Genomic DNA, 16,188 nt, shown 5'->3' on the forward strand with positions numbered 1-16,188 from the left:
CTTGCATTTTTATCAGGTTTTAATCTAACCATGATACTTGTATGAGTGGGTTGTCTTATGAGGATTGTTTAGACAGACTGGGCATGTTTCCACTAGTGCATAAAACACTACATAGGACAAACAGAAAGACAGCTAACGATCCGTATCCATGAACACCAACTAGCCACGAAATGAGACAACCAGCTATCCTTAGTAGCCTCACACACAGATGACAAGCAACATGAGTTCGACTGGGACAACACTACTATTGTAGGACAAGCCAAACAGAAAACAGCCATGGAATTCCTAGAGGCATGGCACTCATCCACAGATTCAATCAACAAGCACATCGACCTGAACCCAATATACCGGCTACTGCAACGGACAGCTGGAACTGACAACCGGAAGCGGCAGATACAAACCATTACAAATGCCGGAGGAAAGATCACAGAAGCGCTTCACAGGAGGCTCCTAAGCACTGAGGATGTCACCTAGACAGGGGATGAAACGTCTGCAACACAAATTCCCAGCTCGGCGAACAGAACCACAACAATGTTTCCACTAGAATTTAGAATAGTGGGGAATAACTTGATTGAAGTGTGTAAGATCCCGAATAGTTTTGACAAAAGATATAGAAAGGATGTTTCCTTCTGTGGGTGAGTCAAGAACGAGTGGGCACTGTCGGATAAAGTAGGATCACCCTTTCAAAACTGAGATTAGGAGAACGCTTTCTCTCTGGGAGATGTACAACTATGGAACTCTATACCTCAAAGGTGATGATAGTGAGGCCAGTGAATATTTTTAAAGCAGAGGTGGATAGATTTTTCGGCTGGAAATTCAAGGGTTGTCAGGGATAGATGGGAATGTGGAATTCAAAAGACAAACAAATTTTCCATGATCTTACTGAATGACGGAAGAGGTTCTGGAGCTGAATTCTGCTTCTATTTTGGACGTGCAAATGGATGTAAAATGGAGTGGAATATATAAAGATATAAAACTATAACAAATCCAAACCAATTCGCATCTGTCTTTAATTCCTGGTCTTAACCTAGTTACTCTCAGTTGAAATGTTGATGGGAGGGTAAGTGCTCCAAATATTAGTGAGCCCTGATTGGATTCTTGTGTTTTAATTGGCTGTTAAGAAGGATACTGCCTGCACATTGGGCTACAGCAGGTTTACTCGGACTGAGACCTCTCTTTATGCTGAATCAGTTGAAGTGCCTAGATTCATGGACGTAGAATGACCATGGGGTAAGGCAACAATTAAGATTATGATGTTTTACGCCAACATGATGAATAACCTCAGAGGACAGAGATGACTGGAAGAAGAAAACTCATTCCAAAACCATAATGTTATTGTTGGTGCATTCCCCCTTTGGGCAGTGGCTTCTCCCACACAATGATTACTGATGGACAGGAAGAGCGTGTTTCCTTTGACAGATGACACACCGCTCAGTGATATAATAATACTTTCCAATCCAGTGAACACTCGATTCTAATGAACTGGGATCCAGGCAATGATTAACTTGCAAAGTATTTAAATATAAACTAAAAGCTGGCCGGTTGAATGTTGGGGAAAATTGTAACGCAATCTAATGTGGTCTTAAACCAAAAGAGTGCTGTTCAAACATTGGATAAGGTCATCAGTTCACTTGCTGGCGATATTATAGCTCGGTCCTTGCCAGATGTTTCAGACATAAACAACTGTAGTCTTTTGAAAAGGTTTTAAAAACCATGCTGGCAAATTAGACAATGGTCTTTCACCTCATGGATCTCAGCATGCAAGCAGCCCAGGCTGAAGGAGATAAAAATCACTTCCATCTGCCACTGTGAGAAGCCTTCTAAAATCAGTACTGACATTTTATAAACCATCTCCCACGACACCAGGAGTCAGCCTTTAACTCAGTGGCCTTGCTCAGAGTCAGAAGGTTACATGTTCAAGTCCTGTTCCAGCAAAGCTGTGTACAACGTCAAGATGATACTCCAGTTGAAAAGGTTGTGTTCTTTGGATATGATGTTCAAGGCTTTAACTACCGTTTCCAATGGATGTAAAAGATCTCATGGCCCCATTGGGGCCCCTTGGTGTCTGGAACACCTCACAGTCATGGAAATTAAGTCCCACTATTCCCCAGGTCATCACAAATGTTAAAGGTTTTATAAAAATTCACAAAATCCCAAAAGTATCTGCCTTTTAGTCCCAGGTTGACAGCAAGTATAGACCACGTTTCTATATTCTACAAGAATGATTACTTATTACAAATAAATAGATTCTAGCTACAGGTAACCAATTATGAACATTTGACATATAACTCTCCTGGTTGGGACTCTAACCCTCTTTAAAAACTCCCTTACACACACATATAGGCAGATGCTGACCAGAAACAAAAATAAAGGGTGTGCTGGGCAGAGGGTAAGACTGGGAAAATAAAAATGGAAAGAACTGCAGATGCTGTAAATCAGAAACAAAATCAGAAAATGTTGGAAAAACTCAGCAGGTCCGGCAGCATATGTGGAGAGAAATCAGAGTTAACATTTTGAGTCCAGTGACTCTTCCTCAAAACTGGGAAGTCTGGGAAGGCCATCCAACGCTCCCGGTTCACAGGGTTCACTGATCCTTTCAGCTTATCAGAACATCACATAGAACATAGAACATAGAAGAATACAGTGCAGTACAGGCCCTTCGGCCCTCAATGTTGCGCCGATCCAAGCCCACCTAACCTACATTAGCCCACTCTCCTCCATATGCCTATCCAATGCCCGCTTAAATGCCCATAATGAGGGAGAGTCCACCACTGCTACTGGCAGGGCATTCCATGAACTCACGACTCACTGAGTAAAGAAGGAAATCACCTTGATTTTCCTTCTCCAGATATTTCCACTTGCTTGCAGGATGGCTGGTTCACACTTACATCATCTCTGCTTTACTGGTTAAGAGCTTACACCAATGGCTGAGGAAAAATAAACTAGTTATGTTCAGAATTGCGATATGTTTCTACTACAGAGCAAAACACAGCTCTTTTGCTTTCAGAGGTCTGAAAGGCCGGTAATACCTCAGGAAGCCTGACTGAAAAGGAACATCATTTATTGTTGAACACCAAACGAGAGCCACTCCTTGTGCTGTACATAGGCTCGTGCTAGCCTGGGAGACACAGTTCTGCAGACCCATCCCTCAGTCTACTTTATAAAGGTGATAAACTCCAGTTGGGCAGGCATTGTCTGTTACTAAAGGAATTCATAATTAACGAGCTCCACAAGGAAGTTAATTAGTAATGCCCCATGGGCCTTGTAGGTGTTACTACTCTGCAAATACATTCACACCCCCATTCAGCTCATCTTCATACTAGAAACTATTCACATAGCTGTTGGGAGCAGTAATTTGTTGTTATTAATAACTGGTCATTTGTTCACAGACCAACGGCTACTTGTTGCTAGCCCAAGTACCATTCATACACACCTCCCTGCAAACTAGGCTTCGACTCCTGCTTCAACCAGAAGCTGTGTGACAGCACTCACAGTGAGTGGCACGTTACTTATTTCGAAACAGCACAGCAACAGTCCTTAGTTTTTAAATCAGTTTGTTTGCCATTTCAGTCAACAATGGAAAGCACAGAGAAATAAAAAGATAAAGGGGTCTTTACACATCTTACACACAATGGCTGTCCCTCAGCCAAAATCAACAAATGTAAACCATCTGGTGATCAGGCTGCTGTTTATGGCAGCTGGTTGTATGTAATTGGTTACCCTGTTTCCTTCATCACAACAGTTCAAACTTCAAACTACTTCACTGGAAGTTAAGTCCTATGATTGTGAAAGGCTGTGTTTAAAAATCAGTCGTTTACAGCAGAAAACTTTCTGCTAATAAGGCACTAATTCTCTAATGTGAAAACCAGCTTGGAAAGAGAAGGTTCTGAAAGTCATTCAGTACAGAAGAGGCCCTTGAGCCCATTGAGTCTATACCGATGAAAACTCCTCCAAATCTAAACTTGCCCCACTTTCCGACCTTTCATAGCTAAGCTGCTCTATTCCCGGCAACGTCCCGGTGAATCTACTCAGCACCCTCTCCCAGTGCAATCACTCCTTTCCCACAGTGCCATGACTAGAACTGCACACACTACTGCAGCCTAACCAACTTCTCGTACAACTCCAACACAAACTTCCTGCCCTTATAATCCATGCTACAACCTACAAGGGTAAATACTCCGTACACTGACAGGATGAATGGGAGATGGGGAAATGGCGCACTACCTCTGTGCTGCAAGAGGTGCTTTAAAGAGGTTGAGCTGAGATATTATTGGAGCAGAGTGCAAGGAACTTTGCTTTGCATCGAACCTTAGGTAGGACTGCTTGGTGTTCTGAATGAGAATTGGATGTAGAATATGTTCTGTCCCTTAGTATTCAGACCCTGACTATAATGTTCACAGACAAAACAATCAAGATGAATTTTTTTTATGGCTGCATTTCAATTGATGCACACGTCAATAAAATCTCTGTAAGTTGGAAGTGGCCCGGGGGGGTGATCTTTTTACAATGTTCCTGTCCTGCAACTAATTATTTCTCTTTTTTTCTCTTGTTAACCATGAGGTTTGGAGTGGGAGATGTTTCGAGGAAGCAAGGCAAGATTCACCTCAGGGAAAGTTCACTTATTCCCCGGAACCTTGGAATGGGGCTAACATTAAAATTTGATGAGCGCCATACTAGCCCACATGGACGGGTTAGATTAAAGTTATCTCTATGACTCTCAAAGAGTATTTAGTTGCGCAAACCAGAAATTTTGTATTCATGTTAAAAATCGATTGAATATGGTCACTAATGTTATCCAATAATCTTTATGCTTTTCTAAATGAAGTTATGCACAGATGGGTAACATTATATAATTAATATGTGAATTAGCCAAACTAGTTCAAACAAACTTTAGTCCCGATGGGCACCATTGGCCAGATAAAGCAGGCATGTTCCATGTGGTACTGATCAGTACTATGCCCAGGAAGAGGCTATTCAGCCCACTGTGCTTGTCCTTGCTCTTTGGTAACTATTCAATTCACCCACCTCCTTGCCTTTCCCATAGTCATGCAAATGTATCAAACCAAGGAGGGAAGGTGATCTTTTTTCAGGGAAGGAAATAAACATTACGAACAGAACATAAAATGCAAATTAGGAACATATTTTCCATGTTCCACTGCCCATTTTCTCTTTAAAAAGCAAATTGGAAATGATGCAAAATATTTAACATAGCTTGGGTTCCTTTTCATATTTTAGAACACAGGTGCCTTTGTCAGGAGGGCTTACTGAGCTCAGATACAGACTGCTTTCTAAAAAGCTAACCATACAGAGTACCAGCTAGTATTAGGCCAGCATCCACACAGTGCACTATTGATAAGAAGCCTTCATATTCTATTATACTGCAAGCACTCTATAAACCTTCTTTATGTTGGACTATTTAACTTTTCTCATTTTCAGCAAATAGGTGCCCGTGGTGAGAGCGTTATCTTATTACTCATTCACAGGATGAGGGTTTCGCTGGCTAGGCAGCATTCGTTGTCCGCCCCTAATTGCCCAGAGGGCAGTTAAGAATCAACCACATTGCAGGGGGTCTGGAGTCACGTGTCGACCAGAGCAGGTAAGGATGACGGTTTCCTTCCCTAAAGGACATCAATGAACCAGATGAGTTTTTCTGAAAATCGACAATGGATTCATGGTCACCGACAGACTCTGAATTCCATATTCCTTTTAAATGCCTTTATCCAAATATAAAGAAATAATGCTAAAAATGCACAATGGATGTGTCAACATTTAAAAAAGAAAATTCGACTGAATTCCAGATTTTTATTGAATTCAAACTCTGCCATCTGCCATGGTTGGATTTGAACTCAAGTCCCCAGAGCATTATCTGGGTTTCTGCTTTAACAGCCTAGTGAAAAAATCTCAAAACCAACACGTCCTCGCAAGTATGTGGGGCAGCGTTTGAGACACATTATTTATTACTTCAGTATTTAGTCTGGTCAATGCTTGCTTTGAGTGCAATATCCCCAGTGCTTGATGAATATGTTCTGGAAAATTTTAGCAAATAGATGTACAGCACGGAAACAGACCCTTCGGTCCAACCCGTCCATGCCAACCATATATCCCAACCTAATCTAGTCCCACCTCTCGGCACCCAGCCCCTCCAAACCCTTCCTATTCTTATACCCATCCAGATGCCTTTTAAATATTGCAATTGTACCAGCCTCCATCACTTCCTCTGGCAGCTCATTCCATGCACGCACCACCCTCTGCATGAAAAGGTTGCCCCTTAGTTCTCTTTTATATCTTTTCCCCTCTCACGCCAAACCTATGCCGTCTAGTTCTGGACTCCCCCACCCCAGGCAAAAGACCTTGTCTATTTACCCTGTCGATGCCCCTCATGATTTTAAAAATGACCTCTCTCCATTAGTGCCCTGCACTCACGCCCCTGTCCCTCACACCTACACCCCAAGCTGCAAACTGGTAAGACTTGTCATAACCATACTGAATCACTCTTAACTATTGGTCAAAGCCATCAGTCTTTATTCTCATCTCTGTCATTATTATTACCGATAAACTGAATTAAACAAACTTTATGTGCTTTAAAACAATGACAAATTGTTTTTAATCCCCACCACATCCACTGTCCAACATGAATTTTCTCCTGTGTTGCTCCAGTGGTTTTCAGGAAATTAATATTTAGTCACAGGAGGCTTCAGGCAGCCCTGAAGTTAAACAAGTCTGTACTTGTGATTGTATTTGTGTGAGTTAAACAAGTCTGCACTTTCCAAACATCATCAGTTCGATAGAAGTTGGATTAGTGGTGCTGGAAGAGCACAGCAGTTCAGGCAGCATCCAAGGAGCTTCAAAATCGACGTTTTGGGCAAAAGCCCTTCATCGGGATTAAAGGCAGTGAGCCTGGAGCGTGGAGAGATAAGCTAGAGGAGGGTGGGGGTGGGGAGAAAGTAGCATAGAGTACAATGGGTGAGTGGGGGAGGGGATGAAGGTGATAGGTCAGGGAGGAGAGGGTGGAGTGGATAGGTGGAAAAGGAGATAGGCAGGTAGGACAAGTCATGGGGACAGTGCTGAGCTACACTCCAGGCTCACTGCCTTTATTCCTGATGAAGGCCTTTTGCCCGAAACTTCGATTTCGAAGCTCCTTGGATGCTGCCTGAACTGCTGTGCTCTTCCAGCACCACTAATCCGGAATCTGGTTTCCAGCATCTGCAGTCATTGTTTTTATCCAGTTCGATAGAAGTGTCCGGTTTATGGCTGGTTTGCATAAGAACATAAAAGATAGGAGCACGGTGGCACAGTAGGGCAGCACGGTGGCACAGTGGTTAGCACTGCTGCCTTACAGCGCCAGAGACCTGGGTTCAATTCCCACCTCGGGCAACTGTCTGTGTGGAGTTTGCACGTTCTCTCCGTGTCTCCATGGGTTTCCTCCGGGTGCTCCAGTTTCCTCCCACAGTCCAAAGATGTGCAGGTTAGTTGAATTGGCCATGCTAAAATTTCCCATAGTGTTAGGTGTAGGGGAATGGGTCTGGGTGGGTTGCTTTTCGGAGGGTCGGTGTGGACTTGTTGGGCCGAAGGGCCTGTTTCCACACTGTAAGTAATCTAACCACTCAGTCCTCCACTAACATCCTGGTTGATCTTCTACTCAGCTGCATCATTCCCACATCCCTTGATTTCATCATTTTCCCATTCTTGATCCAACCTGGAGTGTTCCATATAATATTGGGAGGAGGGATGTAGCTGGTTAGGAGGAGGTTCATAGGACTGTATTGTTTCCAGAGATGAGTGAGAGCCTGTAGTCTCGAATTTAGAAGAATAAGAGGAGATCAAGTTGGGGGATATAAGATGCTAAAGGGGTTTGACAAAGTAGACATGCCAAGGATGCTCTCCTCATGTAGGACAACCTAGAACAAGTGGTCATAATTTTCGGATAAGGGGGTAGCAGATTCAAAATAGAGCCAAGGAAAAATTACTTCTCTCAAATGGTCGTGAATCTGTGGAATTCACTGCCCACAGTGCAGTGGATGCATGGGCATTGAATACATGTAAGGAGGAGATAGACAGATTTTGAATTTATAATGGGTTAAATAATTATGCATTGCGGGCAGGAAAGTGAGATGATCATAATGAATGGCAGAGCATGCTCAAAGTAGTGATCACCTTCTCCTGTTCCTAGTTCTTATATCCTTGTATTGCTGAGGCCATTAGTAAAGTTACCTTTGACATTAGACACTCGCTCAGATTAGATCAGAGTGGTGCTGCAAAAGCACAGCAGGTCAGGCAGCATCCGAGGAGCAGGAAAATCGATATTTCGGACAAAAGCCCTTCATCAGGAATGGAGGCAGGGAGCCTCCAGGGTGGAGAGATAATTTATCTCCCTGCCTCCATTCTTGATGAAAGGCTTTTGCCCGAAACGTCATTTTTCCTGCTCCTAGGATGCTGCCTGACTTGCGATGCTTTTCCACCACCACTCTAATCTAAACTCTGGTTTCCAGCAACTGCAGTCCTCACTTTTGCCTACTTGCTTAGATTAGGCATGACTCCGAAAGGGTGGACTCTGGATTAGTGGTGCTGGGAGAGCACAGCAGTTCAGGCAGCATCCAAGGAGCAGCGAAATGGACGTTTCGGGCAAAAGCCCTTCATCAGGAATGGGCTGTTCCTTGGATGCTGCCTGAACTGCTGCGCTCTTCCAGCACCACTAATCCAGAATCTGGCTTCCAGCATCTGCAGTCATTGTTTTTACCTCCAAAAGGGTGGACACCAATCTATAGGAAAATACCCTCATTATGCGGCAAATGCTTAGAATCTAGAAAAGAAAACAGAAATTGCTGGAAAGCTCACTGGACGTGAAACGTTAACTCTGATTTCTCATCGCAGATGCTGCCAGACCTGCTGAGCTTTTACAGCAATTTCTGTTTTTGTTTCTGATTTATAGCAGCCTTGGTTCTTTCGGTTTTCATTTAGAATCTAGAAAACCCTGGCTGTGTATGGTGTGGTTGAATTCAATTGTGACTTTCAGAAAAGAATTGGATAAGGGAGAGAGATTGCAGGGCTATGAGGGCAGTGGTGTGGAACTCCCCCCGAGGCAGCCAGAACATACATGATGGGTCAAATAGACTTCTTCCTTGCTGGAAAAATTCTTTAGATTAGATTAGATTAGATTAGACTGGATTACTTACAGTGTGGAAACAGGTCCTTCGGCCCAACAAATCCACACCGACCCGCCGAAGCGTAACCCACCCATTCCCGTACATTTACCCCTTTACCTAACACTACGGGCAATTTAGCATGGCCAATTCACCTGATGTGCACATCTTTGGACTGTGGGAGGAAACCGGAGCACCCGGAGGAAACCCACGCAGACACGGGGAGAATGTGCAAACTCCACACAGTCAGTCGCCTGAGTCGGGAATTGAACCCGGGTCTCTGGCGCTGTGAGGCAGCAGTGCTAACTACTGTGCCACCGTGCCGCCCACAAATATTTGATTCTGAGAATTGCAGGGCTCACTCCCACATACCTCAGTGCATTTGCCAATTCAACCATCGAAGAAACAACATTTTTTGCAAACAAGGTTCTGAGGATGGATCAACGCCGATTATGTCACTGTACCGTTGATCCCAATGTCCCCTCTAAACTGCACAGCCAGTCAGAGAGACCAAAGGCACATTGACTTCCAGTTACTGAAGTCACTGCCATGCTCGAACCTTGGAGGTCTGCACAACAACAGGCAAATTTGAAGGGAACGTTGCTTCATACTCAAGCTCTCCCCTAACAGTGAAAATATCACATCATCATGCACCGTCAAATAGCAAACCCTAACCATTCACAGAGGTATGTCTATCTATCCTCAGAATAGTTGTGTTCAAAAACATCCTGTTTTCACAAAGATACTGAATACAACTTGTGTTCCTTTTTACTTTCCATTTACTCATTTACTGGGAAATATAAACACTCTTCTACATTTCTGCCAGTGAAACTTTAAATATTGACAGAACGCTTTTGCTCACCGGTGCAGAAGAGTATGTGCAAGCACAACATCTGTCCTGGTAATATAATCATATCACATCCTTGTTACACTGATAAACAGGACATGTGAACATGCAAGTGCAAATATTCTTTACTCCGCACCCAGTTTGAAAATAATCCCTGAAGTTGCATTCAATAGAGATGTTATGCTACAGTTTGTGCAGATCTGAAGGACAAAGAAAAATGATGGGACAATTGAAGTCAATAGAACGGAAAATCGAGCAAGATGTATGACACCAGGATATTTCCCATGAATGTGGAACTTGCAGCCACAAAGAGCAGTTGAACTGGATAACATGGCAAATTTAATGGGAAGTTGGGTAAGTACAAAGGCATAGAAGGCTATGATAACTGGGTTTAGGTAAAGAGGGGCGCAGAGATTCAAGCAGAGCAAAAATGATAGCACAGGCCAAATAGCCTTTTTGTGGAGTCATAGTCATAAAGTCCAGCCTATCCTTGCCAAACATAATCCCAAACTAAACTAGTCCCACCTGCCTACCCCTAGTCCATATCCCTCCAAACCTTTCCTATTCATGTACTCATCCAAATGTCTTTTAAATGTTGTAATTGTAACAACATCCACCAATTTCATTCCAAACACGAACCACCCTCTGTGTAAATAATTTGACTCACATGCCACTTATACATGTCTCTTCTCTCACCCTAAAATCACCTCGTCTTGAAATCCCTCATCCTGGGGAAAAGACAACTACCATTAACTCTACCTATACCTCTCATTATTCTATAAACTGCAAACAGGTCGCCTCTCAACCTCGTACGCTCCAGTGAAGAAAGGTTCCAGCTTTTCTCCATAACTCAAACCCTCCATACACAACAACATTCTGATAAATCTCTTCTGAACCCTCTCCAGCTTAATAATATCCTTCCTCTGACTACTTTCCAAATTCTACACAATTTCATCTAATTCTTCTGCTTTTATTGAATTTAGAAAGCTTAGTTGACCAGAGAGAGGCCAGAGTCACCAGAAACACAACTCAGAATATAGGCGAAAGTGAGGATCGCAGATGCTGGAGATCAGAGTCAAGATTAGAGTGATGCTGGAAAAGCACAGCAGGTCAGACAACATCCTCGGAGCAGGAAAATCGATGTTTCGGGCAGGAGTCCTTCATCATGAATGAACAATTCAGAATATAGCTACTAGCTTACAGCCCAGATTTCTGCAGCCCATACTCTGAGTGGCTTCCTGCTGGGAGTGCAGAATTCAGGCATTGCCATCTCTGGCTAGACAAATTCCCTGAAATTGCAACACAGGCACCCCAGCTTCCAACCTCCTTGCCCCACGCTCCCTCCATTGGTGACCCAGTATGTCCATCTCAACATCTCATCGTTTTGTAAATCACAGTTCTTCGAGCACGACCTTTAATTCCTCACGGAGATAGGATTGCAGAAGCTTCCTTGTGAATTAGTCTTCCAATCCTGGGAAGCCACAGAATCAGGAAAAAGTGAGGACTGCAAATGCTGGAGTTCAGAGTTGATACTGCGTGGGCTGTGAGCATGGGGCTGAGGATTCGGAGGGAGAACTGTTTCTGGAAGCCTCGAGTTTATCAACCCTCTTAACTTGCCTCACCTGGCTTCAAAAACCAAGGCTGGAAACACATTAAAAATAAATAAATTGAGGCATAACCATTGCAAGCAAAGAAACCTTGCTTAATAAATAACTGTTTTCTGGTAACGCAGTGTAAAGAGGTTATTTCTCCCCACAGGCAGGAGCTTAGCAAAAGCAAAGCATCTGTTGGGCTCTTCACTGCAGTGTTAGGGTTAGGGTTAAGGAAGGCAGCATTCCAACAGTGTTGAAATGAAATAATCCCTCAAATGATTTGCAATATGATGATCCAATTTACTCTGGATCATTTAAACGATTTTCCAACAAAAACAGCACAGGAGCTAGCAGTGGCCTTTTAATCATGTTTTCTTGTTGCACTTACATAGGTGTTGAAAGTTTCCTGGTGAACATTCATACCCTGTGTTCGAAACGCGCCGGGGGCAAAGAGCAAGGGTCAGAGGTAGCTATGAACAAACTGCAGCTTCAAGGCAGTGACCTCCCCCCGCCCACCCTTGTGACAGCTTCATTAACAATAGAGAAATGGATGACAAACAGTGGGATAAGTCAGTTCCTTCAGCTCCTGGTTACATAGCAAAATAAAGCATAGGCCTAACGTGTGACAATTGTGGGACACTGCAGATTTAATTGCAATCTAGTCTAATCAAAAAGAAGGGCTGGATTATAAATAATAGACTGAAGGCTTAAAAAAGATTCATTTAATAGGAAATCAATCTTAACATATGGACAACAGGAATGCAATTTTGTGGGTTTTTTTTTGTTAGTGCTGCCCTCTGCTGGAGTGGAGTTTGAGCAGACTAACCTGAAAAACAACAAGCGGATTGATTTTAACCCAGAACCCAGCAACACAGGAACAGGAGTAGGCCATTCAGCCCCTTGAGCTTGTTCCACCATTCAATGAGATCACGATTGATCTGTGGCTTAACTCAATATTCCCAGTTACTTAATCAAATATTTTACCCATTACAGGCACACTTTAAGCTTTTATTGATGCCAAAGTCAATGGAGGTCAAGTTGGTTGTAAAATGAATGACTGACCCAGGGTCAAAGACAGAAATCATGGCCCCAGACTCAGTCTGAACACAATAGACCTCCCTCGAACTCCAGGACTCTGCCTATGGGACCCTGATGTATTCCCTCATTTCCCATACCCAGGGCTGAACCATCAGCATCCCATTTGCATCCTGACAAGCACGGTTAAAATTGGGCTTTACTCACTGAGTCTCACTGTGATTATATTGTTGCTGGAGGAAATCAGATGCATAGGTCAAAGCCTTTCATTTTGACCATGGTACTCTGCCTTTTATTGGCATCAGCAAACTCTGAATTCGATCCCTCCATGAGAGATTTCAGGGGACTGGCACTCTTGGTTAGGCACCAATTCATGTCAAATGAAGTCATAGATGCTGTGGTTCTGTTCGCCGAGCTGGAAGTTTTTGTTGCAAACGTTTCGTCCCCTGTCTAGGTGACATCCTCAGTGCTTGTGAGCCTCCTGTGAAGCGCTTCTGTGGTGTTTCCTCCGGCATTTATAGTGGCCTGTCCCTGCCGCTTCCGGTTGTCAGTTTCAGCTGTCCGCTGTAGTGGCCGGTATATTGGGTCCAGGTCAATGTGTTTGTTGATGGAGTTTGTGGATGAGTGCCAAGCTTCTAGGAATTCCCTGGCTGTTCTTTGTTTCGCTTGCCCTATAATGGTAGTGTTGTCCCACTCAAATTCATGTTGCTTGAAATGCCGGAGGAAACACCACAGAAGCGCTTCACAGGAGGCTCACAAGCACTGAGGATGTCACCTAGACAGGGGACGAAACATTTGCAACAAAAACTTCCAGCTCGGCGAACAGAACCACAGCAACGAGCACCCGAGCTACAAATCTTCTCACAAACTTTGAAGTCATAGATATTTTCCAGTCAACCAGTTCAGAGGTGTTACTAGAGCAGATGGGACTTAAACATAAAAAATAGGCATGATTTGGAGGAGCCGGTATTGGACTTGGGGGGGCAAAGTTAAAAATCACACAATAACCAGGTAAAGTGAAAGCTAGTGCTTCAAAATAAACCTGTTGGACTATCACCTGGTGTTGTGTGATCTATAACATAGAAAATAGGAGCAGGAATCATCCAATCAGCTCTGTGAGCCCCGTCAGCAATTCAGTATAATCATGGCTGATCAGCCAAACTCAGCACCCTGTTCCCATTTTCTCCCCATACTTTTACGTGCCTTTAACCCTAAAAACTATATCAATCTCCTTCTTGAAAATATTCAATGTTTTGGTCTCAACCACTTTCTGTAGCAGAGAATTCCACAGACTCACTACTCTCTGAGTGAAGACATTTCTCCACATCTCAGGCCTGACTGGCCTACCTTGTACCCTTAGTTCTGGACTCCCTGGTCATTGGGAACATCCTTCCTGTGTTTACCCTGTCTAGTGCTGTTGGAATGTTACAGGTTTCTATAAGATCAGCTGACCTTCCTAGAGACTTCAATGAACATAATCCTAACCGATTCAATTTCTCTTTGTACGGCAATCCTGCATTCTCAGGAATCAGGCTGTAAACTCCCTCCATAGGCACGTTTCCTTGCTCAGATAAGATTCATAGAATCCCTACAGTGTGAAAACAGGCCTTTCAGCCCAACAAGTCCACACCGACCCTCCTAAGAGTAACCCACCCAGACCCATTACCCTACCCTATTATCCTATATTTACCCCTGACTAACGCACCTAACCTATACATTCCTGAACACTATGGGCAATTTAGCACAGCCAATTCACCCTAACCTGCACATCTTTGGATTGTGGGAGGAAACCGGAGCACCCAGAGGAAACCCATGCAGACACGAGGAGAATGTGCAAATTCCACACAGACAGTTGCCCAAGACTGGAATTGAACCTGGGTCCCTGGTGCTGTGAGGCAGCAGTGCTAACCACTGAGCCACTGTGCCCACCCTCCCCCTACCTAACTGTACGCATTGCTCTATGTGCGGTCTCCCTAAGGCCCTACATAATCGCAGCATGTCATCCCTGTTCCTGTACTCGAATCTACTTAAGGCCAATATACCATTTGCTTTCTTCACCTACTGCACTTGCATGCCTGATTACTGGTGTGTAAGGACACCCAAGTCTCATTGCACAGCCCCCTTCGCATTCTATCACCATTCACATAATAATCTGTCTGCCATTTTCTGTGACTAAAGTGGATAGTCTCACATTTATCCACATGATACTCATCTGCTACGCATTTGTCCAGCCACTGAACTTGTCCTCCATATGAACCTGGGTCTCTGGCTCAGAGTTAAGCACACAACCACAACAGCCCGTAATTGTAGTCTTACCTGGTGTGTTTGGATGAAAACTTAAATGACTAGCTGAATGGTGATGAAGGAAATACAACTGAAATGCAGATTTGCTGATAACTGGATTACAAAATTCCCAAGTTAAGCAAATGTTTTCCGATTATGATGTGTAATCCCACTAACACATTATTCAGAAGTTAAAGATGGAATTCTGGCTTAAAGGAACAAAGTTTTAGGGCTAAAATTCAACTTTGATAAGGAGACAAACAGGCTGGAATGGGTCAGCCATCCAGAAAAATGACTGGAAGACAACAGAAAGCAAATCAGGCAAATGCATAACTGCCCAGGTACACGAGTAACTTCTCAAAAGGATATGACATGTACTTTCAGCACAGAAGTAGGACACTTGGCTGGCAATTCTGGTCCAGTCTCTCCTCTCCCACTTTATTTGCCTCATTTCCATCCTATCGATACATTCTATAATCCTTAACTTTCCCTTAACCGCATCTGTGACATTTATCTCAATTACAGCAATTTTCACATTCTCATCACTCCCTAGACAAAGACATTTCTCCTGAATTCCCTACAGTTTTTAATGACTGGCTCATATTTACATCACCTCATTTTGGACTATGCCTCAAATGGAAACAGATTCTTTCTACAAATCACTTTGTAAATTAAAGACTTCCATCAGGTCACTACTTTTAAAGAAAAGAGGTCTGTTCAGTTTTGCTCTGGATAATTACAATCTCAAAGTCTGGTTGTGACTCTGCTGTGGTAAGTATCAGCATCACAGGACGGCTGGGGGTTCGTGGGTGAAGGGTTGGGGGGGGCGGGGACTGAATAAAATAAGTCTCTCCAATCAGAAGCTTTCCCTGGCAGTGTAAGTTGTAATAATGCTGCTAATGCCGTACAAAATCCAAACAATTTTATACAATCTACCAACCACACAGAAGAGATCAAACAATGACATTAGCACACATCAGTGACATTATTTCACACCCTCTGAATTAGAAAAGAAAATGACAATGCTCCTTTTACAAAAGCCTCCAGGCAGGCAATATTTTAGAAAGCTATAATTGGTTGTGTTGCTAACATACTGGGTACTGCATGGAAATAAATGAAACTGAATATGTTATTAGGTAAAGAATGGGCATCTAGCCCAGGCTGATGGGATGAACATCTTTCATCTCTTTCTCTATCTATCTATCTATTAACTGTAAGGCTTATTTGTGAAATGATTGGTAAATTGCGATTCGGCTGCTGGTAGTTCTGAACTTGCAGAACCAAACAAGCC

Source organism: Chiloscyllium plagiosum, chromosome 4 (genome assembly GCF_004010195.1).
Source record: "Chiloscyllium plagiosum isolate BGI_BamShark_2017 chromosome 4, ASM401019v2, whole genome shotgun sequence".
Classification (NCBI taxonomy): domain Eukaryota; kingdom Metazoa; phylum Chordata; class Chondrichthyes; order Orectolobiformes; family Hemiscylliidae; genus Chiloscyllium; species Chiloscyllium plagiosum.